Source organism: Arachis stenosperma, unplaced genomic scaffold (genome assembly GCF_014773155.1).
Source record: "Arachis stenosperma cultivar V10309 unplaced genomic scaffold, arast.V10309.gnm1.PFL2 arast.V10309.gnm1.Scaffold_100029, whole genome shotgun sequence".
Taxonomy (NCBI): Eukaryota; Viridiplantae; Streptophyta; class Magnoliopsida; order Fabales; family Fabaceae; genus Arachis; species Arachis stenosperma.
Window position 1 is genome coordinate 495,883 of NW_026651371.1, and position 10,657 is coordinate 506,539.

A 10,657-nucleotide genomic window follows, 5' to 3' on the forward strand; every position below is an offset into this window, starting at 1 on the left:
GCGTCTGTCACTAACGCCGAGCCCTCAGGAGTTTGACGCTCGTCACAGTTATTCAATCCTTGAATCCTACTCAGAATACCACAGACAAGGTTTAGACCTTCCGGATTCTCTTGAATGCCGCCATCAATTCTAGCTTATACCACGAAGATTCTGAATAAGGAATCCAAGAGATATCTACTCAATCTAAGGTAGAACGGAGGTGGTTGTTAGGCACACGTTCATAGTTGAGAATGATGATGAGTGTCACGGATCATCACATTCATCAAGTTTAGGAACAAGTGATATCTTAGAATGGAAGCAAGCATGATTGAATAAAAACAGTAGTAATTGCATTAATCCATCAAGACACAGCAGAGCTCCTCACCCCCAACCATGGGGTTTAGAGACTCATGCCATAGAAGATACAATGAGAAACGTGTAAAGTGTCATGAGGTGTAGATACAATGTCAAAAGATCCTATTAATAGTGAACTAGTAACCTAGGGTATACATAAATGAGTAAATGACGTAAAAATCCACTTCCGGGGTCAACTTAGTGTGTGCTTGGGCTGAGCATTGAAGCTTTCATGTGTAGAGACTTTTTCTGGAGTTAAACGCCAGCTTTTATGCCAGTTTGGGTGTTTAACTCCAATTTTTATGCTAGTTCCGACGTTAAACGCTGAGAATTCTGAAGCTGATTTGCAACGCCGGTTTGAGCCATCAAATCTCGGGCAAAGTATGAACTATTATACATTGCTGGAAAGCCCAGGATGTCTACTTTCCAACGCCATTGAGAACGCGCCAATTGGGCTTTTGTAGCTCCAGAAAATCCACTTCGAGTGCAGGGAGGTCAGAATCCAACAGCATATGCAGTCCTTTTCAGCCTCTGAATCAGATTTTTGCTCAGGACGCTCAATTTCAGCCAGAAAATACCTGAAATCACAGAAAAACACACTCATAGTAAAGTCCAGAAAAGTAAATTTTAACTAAAAACTAATAAAAATATAATAAAAGCTAACTAAAATACTAAAATATACTAAAAACAATGCCAAAAAGCGTATAAATTATCCGCTCATCACAACACCAAATTTAAATTGTTGCTTGTCCCCAAGCAACTGAAAATCAAAATAGAGTAAAAAGAAGAGAATATACTATAGACTCCAAATATCAAAGAAACTTAGCTCCAATTAGATGAGTGGGACTAGTAGCTTTTTGCTTCTGAACAGTTTTGGCATCTCACTTTATCCTTTGAAGTTTAGAATGATTGGCATCCATAGGAACTCAGAACTCAGATAGTGTTATTGATTCTCCTAGTTAAGTATGATGATTCTTGAACATAGCTACTTTATGAGTCTTGGCTGTGGCCCAAAGCACTCTGTCTTCCAGTATTACCACCGGATACATACATGCCACAGACACATACTTGGGTGAACCTTTTCAGATTGTGACTCAGCTTTTCTAGAGTCCCCAATTAGAGGTGTCCAGGGTTCTTAAGCACACTCTTTTTGCCTTGGATCACAACTTTATTAATATAATTTTTTTTGAATTTTGTATTCACTGCTTTTTCTTTCTTCAAGAATCAATTTGATGATTTTTCAGATCCTCAATAACAGTTCTCCTTTTCCATCATTCTTTCAAGAGCCAACAATTTTAACATTCTTAAAACAACAAATTCAAAAGACATATGCACTGTTCAAGCATTCATTCAGAAAACAAAAGTATTGTCACCACATCAAACTAATTCAACTAGTTTCAAAGATGAATTCGAAATCCTGTACTTCTTGTTCTTTTGTGATTAAAGCATTTTTCATTTAAGAGAGGTGATGGATTCATAGGACATTCATAGCTTTAAGACATGAACTTTAAATTTTATTAATCGTAAATTAAGAACAAGACTCAAAATAGATATAAGATAAGACTAATAGTAATAGAGAACAAAAATTTAAATAGGCTCCTAATGATAGAGGTTATCACAGAGTTAGGACTTAACAACCTTGATTTTGAGAAGTGGATGCTCCCTCAACTTGAAGGGAGAGCTTTTGGCATTTCAACTCTTGAAGTTCACGCCCCTGCTTCTCTTGTTCCTTCAGCAATTTGCAGAGCATGCAGTTCTGATTCTGCTGTTCTTCCTTAAGTTGTTCCATAGTTTCTTGCAACTTGGTGATAGATGCTTCTAGGCTGGCCTAGTAGTCAATTTCAGGAAATTCAGGGAGGAACTCTTGCGCCCTCTTTTTGATAGAGTTGTCTTGCATTTGTCCTTCCATTGACTTCTTGGTGATTGGATGTTCAATTGGTATGAATTCATCTACTCCCATCTTCACCCCAGCCTCTTTACAGAGCAAAGAAATCAAGCTTGGGTAAGCCAGTTTGGCTTCAGTGGAATTCTTGTTTGCAATTGTGTAGATCTCACAAGCAATCAGATGATGAACTCCACTTCTCTTCCAAGCATAATGCAATGAATCATCACTGCTCTCTTGATAGTGACCTCAGAACGGTTGCTAGTGGGCAATATGGAACGCCCAATAAAGTCTAGCCACCCTCTTGCAATTGGTTTAAGGTCTCCCATCTTGAGTTGGTTTGGGACACCTTCTGAATTGGTTATCCACTTAGTTCCAGGGAGGCAAATGTCCTCTAGAACTTGATCCAACCCATTATCTACTCTCACCATTCTCCTATTAAAGGATTTAGGATCATCTTGCAGTTGAGACAATTTGAAGACCTCTCTTATTTTGTCCAGATGGAAGTAGATAACTTTCCCTCTAACCATGGTTCTGTAAGTATGGAAAGCAGTTCCAGTCATTCTCTGCTTATCTGTCAGCCACAGATTTGAGTAAAATTCCTGAACCATATTTCTTCCAACCTTTATTCAGGATTGGTTAGAACTTCCCATCCTCTGTTTCGAATTTGCTCTTGGATCCCCGGATATTCATCTTCTTTTAGATCGAATTTGACTTCCGGGATCACTGACCTCAGACCCATTATTTTGTGATAATGGTCTTCATGTTCTTTGGTTAAGAACTTCTCTTGATTCCAAAGACTCTTTGGATTATTCTCTTTCTTGCCTCTTAAATTGGTTTGTTTTCCCTTAGGAGCCATGATCTTGATGAATCTTGGCTTAGTGATCACGAAAAAGCACACCAAACTTAGAGGTTTGCTTGCCCTCAAGCAAAAGGAAGGAAAGAGGGGAGAGAGGAGGAGAGCAAATTCGAATGGTGGGGAGAAAGGGGTGGCCGAACGTGCATTTATAAGGGAGGGGGAGAGATTTCGAAAATTTTAAAGGAGATTTGAGAAGATATAGAAAGAATTTGAGAAATATTTGAGTTTTTTAAGAAGATTTGGGAAGGATTGAGAGAGATTTGAAGAATGATTTTAATTTTTGAAAATTTGAAGGTGAATGATGAAAGTTTGAAATGTGTTTATGTAGAAAATTATGGATCAAAACAGGAAAGTTTGAAAAAAATTTTGATTAGAAAGCAAAATCTCTGTCCCCACCTTTCTGGCGTTAAACGCCCAGAATGGTATCCATTCTGGCGTTTAACGCCCAATTGCTGGCCATTGTAGGCGCTTAACGCCCAGCCAGGTACCCTGGCTGGCGTTAAACGCTAGAATTCCCTTCATCACTGGGTGTTTTGCTAAACGCCCAGGATGCTGCACACCTGGCGTTAAACGCCCAGAATGGTGCCCATTCTGGCGTTTAACGCCCAAAGTACCCTTTACTGACATTTTTTCGCCAGCAAGCTCTTTTTTCTCTGCTTTTTGCACTGAATCCTTCTGTAACTCTGTGAATTCCTTCAATTTTGATATTTGCCCTTTGAGAATATGTATCAAACCTTGATTAAACAAAACAGATAACCTGCTAATGACTGGGTTGCCTCCCAGCAAGCGCTTCTTTATTGTCTTTAGCTGGACCTTCACTGAGAATCATTCAAGCCTCAGTTTTGAGCATTCTTGCTCAAAATTACTTTCAAGATAATGCTTGATCCTCTGTCCATTAACAATGAAATTTTTGTCAGAATCAGTATCCTGAAGCTCAACATATCCATATGGTGATACTCCTGTAATCACATACAGACCCTCCAGCGGGATTTAAGTTTTCCTGGGAACAGTCTGAGCCTAGAGTTGAAGAGCAGAACTTTTTGTCCTGGCTCAAAGACTCTGGATGACAACTTCTTGTCATGCCACTTCTTTGCCTTTTCCTTATAGATTTTTGCATTTTCAAAGGCACTGAGTCTAAATTCATCTAGCTCATTTAGCTGGAGCAATCTTTTTTCACCAGCTAACTTAGCATCCAGGTTTAGGAATCTGGTTGCCCAGTAGGCTTTATGTTCCAGTTCCACGGGCAGATGACAAGCCTTGCCATACACAAGTTGGTATGGGGAGGTTCCTATTGGAGTCTTGAATGCTGTTCTGTATGCCCACAGAGCATCATCCAAGCTCTTTGCCCAATCCTTTCTACGGGCAATTACAGTCTGTTCTAGGATTCTTTTTAGCTCTCTGTTAGAGACTTCAGCTTGCCCATTTGTCTGTGGATGATATGGGGTTGCCACTTTGTGGCTAATTCCATATCGGACCATAGCAGAGTAGAGCTGTTTATTGCAGAAATGAGTACCCCCATCACTGATTAGGACTCTGGGAACACCAAATCTGCTGAAGATGTGTTTCTGGAGGAATTTCAGCACGGTCTTAGTATCATTAGTGGGTGTAGCAATTGCTTCTACCCACTTAGATACATAGTCTACTGCCACCAGAATGTAAGTGTTTGAGTATGATGGTGGAAACGGACCCATGAAGTCAATCCCCCATACATCAAACAATTCAATCTCTAAGATCCCTTGTTGAGGCATGGCGTATCCGTGAGGCAAGTTACCAGCTCTTTGACAGCTGTCACAGTTACGCACAAACTCTCGGGCATCTCTATAGAGAGTAGGCCAGTAGAAGCCACATTGGAGGACCTTAGTGGCTGTTCGCTCACTTCCAAAATGTCCCCCATACTGTGATCCATGGCAGTGCCATAGGATCCTTTGTGCTTCCTCTCTGGGTACACATCTGCAGATCATTCCGTCTGCACATCTCTTAAAGAGATATGGCTCATCCCATAGGTAGTACTTGGCATCTGAAATTAATTTCTTTCTTTGCACCCTGCTGTACTCCTGGGTATGAACCTCACAGCTTTGTAATTTGCAATATCTGCAAACCATGGAGCTTCCTGAATGGCAAAGAGTTGCTCATCTGGGAAAGTCTTAGAGATCTCAGTAGAAGAGAGGGACGCCCCAGCTACTGGTTCTATTCGGGACAGATGATCAGCTACCTGGTTTCTACCCCTCTGTCTCTTATTTCTATATCAAACTCTTGCAGAAGCAACACCCATCTTATGAGCCTGGGTTTTGAATCCTGCTTTGTGAGTAAGTACTTAAGAGCAGCATGGTCAGTGTACACAATCACCTTTGATCCCACTAGGTAGGATCTAAACTTGTCAATGGCATAGATCACTGCAAGTAACTCTTTTTCTGTGGTTGTGTAATTCTTCTGTGCATCATTTAGAACACGGCTGGCATAATAAATGACGTGCAGAAACTTGTTATGCCTCTGTCCCAACACTGCACCAATGGCATGGTCACTGGCATCACACATTAGTTCGAATGGCAATGTCCAGTCTGGTGCAAAGATGACTGGTGCTGTGACCAGCTTGGCTTTCAGGGTCTTAAATGCCTACAGACACTGTGTGTCAAGCACAAATGGTGTGTCGGCAGCTAGCAGGTTGCTCAGAGGTTTAGCAATTTTCAAAAAATCCTTTATAAACCTTCTGTAGAATCTTGCTGCCCCAGAAAGCTTCTGATTGCCTTAAGATTGGCAGGTGGTGTAATTTTTCAATTACCTCTACCTTTGCCTTATCTACCTCTATTCCCTTGCTTGAAATTTTGTGCCCAAAGACAATTCCTTCAGTCACCATAAGTGACATTTCTCCCAGTTTAAAACCAGGTTAGTCTCTTGGCACCTTTTCAGGACAAGTGCTAGGTGGTCAAGACAGGAGCTGAATGAGTCTCCATATACTGAGAAGTCATCCATGAAGACTTCCAGGAATTTCTCCACCATATCAGAGAAGATGGATAGCATGCATCTCTGAAAGGTTACAGGAGCATTACACAGACCAAAAGGCATCCTCCTGTAGGCAAACACGCCAGAAGGGCAAGTAAATGCTATTTTCTCTTGGTCTTGAGAATCTACTGCAATTTGGTTGTAACCTGAATAGCCATCCAAAAAGCAGTAATAATCATGACCAGCTAGCCTTTCTAGCATTTGGTTTATGAATGGTAAAGGAAAATGATCCTTTCTGGTGGCTGTATTGAGCCTTCTGTAGTCAATACACATACGCCACCCTGTGACTGTTCTTGTAGGAACCAGTTCATTTTTTTCATTATGAACTACTGTCATGCCTCCCTTCTTGGGGATAACTTGGACAGGGCTTACCCAGGGGCTATCAGAAATAGGATAAATAATCCCAGCCTCTAGTAATTCAGTGACCTCTTTCTGCACCACCTCCTTCATAGCTGGATTTAGCCGCCTTTGTGGTTGAACCACTGGTTTGGCATTATCCTCCAATAGGATCTTGTGCATGCATCTTGCTGGGCTAATGCCCTTAAGATCACTTATGGACCACCCAAGAGCTGTCTTGTGTGTCCTTAGCACTTGAATCAGTGCTTCCTCTTCCTGTGGATTTAAAGCAGAGCTTATAATCACTGGAAAAGTGTCACCCTCTCCCAGAAATGCATACTTCAGGGATGGTGGTAGTGGTTTGAGCTCAGGTTTGGGAGGCTATCCTCCTCCTGAGGAATTTTCAAAAATTCTTTTGTTTCCTCTGGTTCTTCCTGATCAGGCTGAACATCCTTGAAGATGTCCTCTAGCTCTGATTCTAGACTTTCAGTCATATTGATCTCTTCCACCAAAGAGTCAATAATGTCAACGCCCATGCAGTCATTTGGTGTGTCTGGATGCTGCATAGCTTTTACAGCATTCAACTTGAACTCATCTTCATTGACTCTTAGGGTTACTTCCCCTTTTTGTACATCAATGAGAGTTCGTCCAGTTGCTAGGAAAGGTCTTCCTAGAATGAGAGTTGCACTCTTGTGCTCCTCCATTTCCAACACTACAAAGTCAGTTGGAAAGGCGAATGGCCCAACCTTGACAATCATGTCCTCAATTATGCCTGATGGATATTTAATGGAGCCATCAGCAAGTTGGAGGCATATCCGGGTTGGTTTGACTTCTTCAGTCAACCCAAGCTTTCTGATAGTGGATGCAGGTATTAGATTTATGCTTGCTCCAAGGTCACACAAGGCTGTCTTGGTGCAAGCACCTTCTAATGTGCATGGTATCATAAAGCTTCCTGGATCTTGAAGCTTTTCTAGTAAGCTTTTCAGGATGACTGCACTGCATTCTTCAGTGAGAAATACTTTTTCAGTTTCTCTCAAATCCTTCTTATGACTTAAGATCTCTTTCATGAACTTAGCATAAGAAGGTATTTGCTCAAGTGCCTCTGCAAACGGAATCTTTATTTCAAGAGTCCTTAGATAGTCTGCAAAGTGGGCAAATTGCTTATCCTGTTCCGCTTGGCGAAGTTTCTGAGGATAAGGCATCTTGGCTTTATATTCCTCAACCTTAGTTGCTGCAGGTTTATTCCTTACAAAGGTGGTTGGAGAAGCCTTTTTAGAGGGGTTACTATCAGCACTCTCAGGTGTCTGATTCCCCATTGGCGTTTGAACGCCAGGATTGGGTGAAGAATGGGCGTTAACGACAACTTTTTTCCCCTTTTCTGGCGTTTGAACGCCAGAACTGCGCAGGGAATGGGCGTTTAACGCCAGCTTTTCCCCCCTTTCTGGCGTTTGGACGCCAAGAGTATTCCTTTCTGGGCTCTTACTGTCCTCAGAGGGATTTTGGACAGTGGTTTGGTTATCCTCTGTCAATTGTTCCTTTATTGGCTTTTTGCTACTTTGAGCAATGTTATTCAGTGTCTTCCCACTCCTCAGTTGAACTGCTTGCATTCTTCTGTTGTCTGTTTAGATAACTGATGTTTTGCCTGATTCAACTGTGATTCTATGTTCTTGTTAGCAATTTTAGTTTCTTGGAGCATCTCTTTAAATTCTGCTAACTGTTTTGTCATCAGGTGTAATTGCTGATTAAGCTCAACCATCTGTTCTTGAGGATTAGGATCAGTGGCTACTGCCATAACTTCTTCTTTTGTAGAGAACTCATTGCTAGAGTACAAATGTTGATTTCTAGCAACAGTATCTATAAGCTCTTGAGCCTCTTCAATTGTCTTCCTCATATGTATAGATCCACCAGCTAAGTGGTCTAGAGACATCTGAGCTTTTTCTGTAAGCCCATAGTAGAAGATGTCCAACTGTACCCACTCTGAAAATATTTCAGAGGGGCATTTTCTTAGCATACCTCTATACCTCTCCCAGGCATTATAAAGGGATTCATTATCCTCTTGTTTAAAGCCTTGGATGTCCAGCCTTAGCTGTGTCATCCTTTTTGGAGGGTAAAATTGATTCAGGAATTTGTCTGATAACTATTTCCATGTCTTATGCTTGCTGTGGGTTGGTTATTCAACCACCTCTTAGCTTGATCTTTTACAGCAAATGGAAACAGTAATAGTCTGTAGACATCCTGATCCACCTCTTTATCACGTACTGTGTCAGCAATTTGTAAGAATTGTGCCAGAAACTCAGTAGGTTCTTCCTGTGGAAGACCGGAATACTGGCAATTTTGCTGCACCATGATAATGAGTTGAGGATTTAGCTCAAAGCTGCTTGCTTTAATGGGAGGTATACAGATACTACTCCCATATGCAGCTGTAATGGGGTTAGCATATGACCCCAGAGTCCTTCTGGACTGTTCAATTCCACTTAGGTCCATGATGGAGAAAGGGAATATTATATGAATTCACAAGTAAAGTAAATTTTTTTTATTTGACCGAAAATAATAAAATAAAACAAATGAAAATAAAATCAAATTTCGAAAACTAAAAGAAAATAAGATCAAAGCAAATTGAAAACTAAATCAATTAGTCAATTAAAAAGATTTTGGAATTAGCAATTGAAAATATATGATTGAAAATTATTTTGAAAAAAATTTGATTTTTTTTTTTTAAATGAGGAAAGAGAAAAACAACAAAATGACACCAAACTTAAAATTTTAGAAAATCAAACACAAATTTTCGAAAATTTTAAAGGAAAACACAAAGAGGACACCAAACTTAGAATTTTTAAAGAACAAGAAAGGACTAAGAACATGCAAATTCGAAAAACTAAAAGAAAACAAAAGCATGCAATTGACACCAAACTTAAAATATGAAACTAAACTCAAATAAAAGACTCTAAACCAACAAAAATAAAACAGTCCTAATCTAAGCAACAAGATAGACCGTCAGTTGTCCAAACTCGAACAATCCCCGGCAACGGCGCCAAAAACTTGGTGCACGAAATTGCAATCACACTTTTGCAATCCCGCACAACTAACCAGCAAGTGCACTGGGTCGTCCAAGTAATACCTTACGTGAGTAAGGGTCGATCCTACGGAGATTGTCGGCTTGAAGCAAGCTATGGTTATCTTGTAACTCTTAGTCAGGATATCAATAATTATCAGGGTTGATTGTAAAAAGCAAAAGAACATGAAATAAGTACTTGTTTTGCAGTGATGGGGAACAGGTTGAGGTTTTGGAGATGCTCTATCTTCTGAACTTCTGCTTTCCTACTGTCTTCTTCAAGCACGCAAGGCTCCTTCCATGGCAAGCTGTATGTAGGGTTTCACCGTTGTCAATGGCTACCTCCCATCCTCTCAGTGAAAATGTTCAACGCGCTCTGTCACAGCACGGCTAATCATCTGTCGGTTCTGAATCGGGTTGGAATAGAATCCAGTGATTCTTTTGCGTCTGTCACTAACGCCCAGCCCTCAGGAGTTTGAAGCTCGTCACAGTCATTCATCCTTGAATCCTACTCAGAATACCACAGACATGGTTTAGACCTTCCGGATTCTCTTGAATGCCGCCATCAATTCTAGCTTATACCACGAAGATTCTGCTTAAGGAATCCAAGAGATATCTACTCAATCTAAGGTAGAACGGAGGTGGTTGTCAGGCACACATTCATAGTTGAGAATGATGATGAGTGTCACGGATCATCACATTCATCAAGTTTAGGAACAAGTGATATCTTAGAATGGAAGCAAGCATGATTGAATAAAAAACAGTAGTAATTGCATTAATCCATCAATATACAGTAGAGCTCCTCACTCCCAACCATGGGGTTTAGAGACTCATGCCGTAGAAGATACAATGAGAAACGTGTAAAGTGTCATGAGGTGTAGATACAATGTCAAAAGATCCTATTAATAGTGAACTAGTAACCTAGGGTATACATAAATGAGTAAATGACGTAAAAATCCACTTCTGGGGTCCACTTAGTGTGGCTTGGGCTGAGAATTGAAGCTTTCATGTGTAGAGACTTTTTCTGGAGTTAAACGCCAGCTATTATGCCAGTTTGGGCGTTTAACTCCAATTTTTATGCCAGTTCCGGCGTTAAACGCTGGGAATTCTGAAGCTGATTTGCAACGCCGATTTGGGCCATCAAATCTCGGGCAAAGTATGGACTATTACATTGCTGGAAAGCCAGGATGTCTAC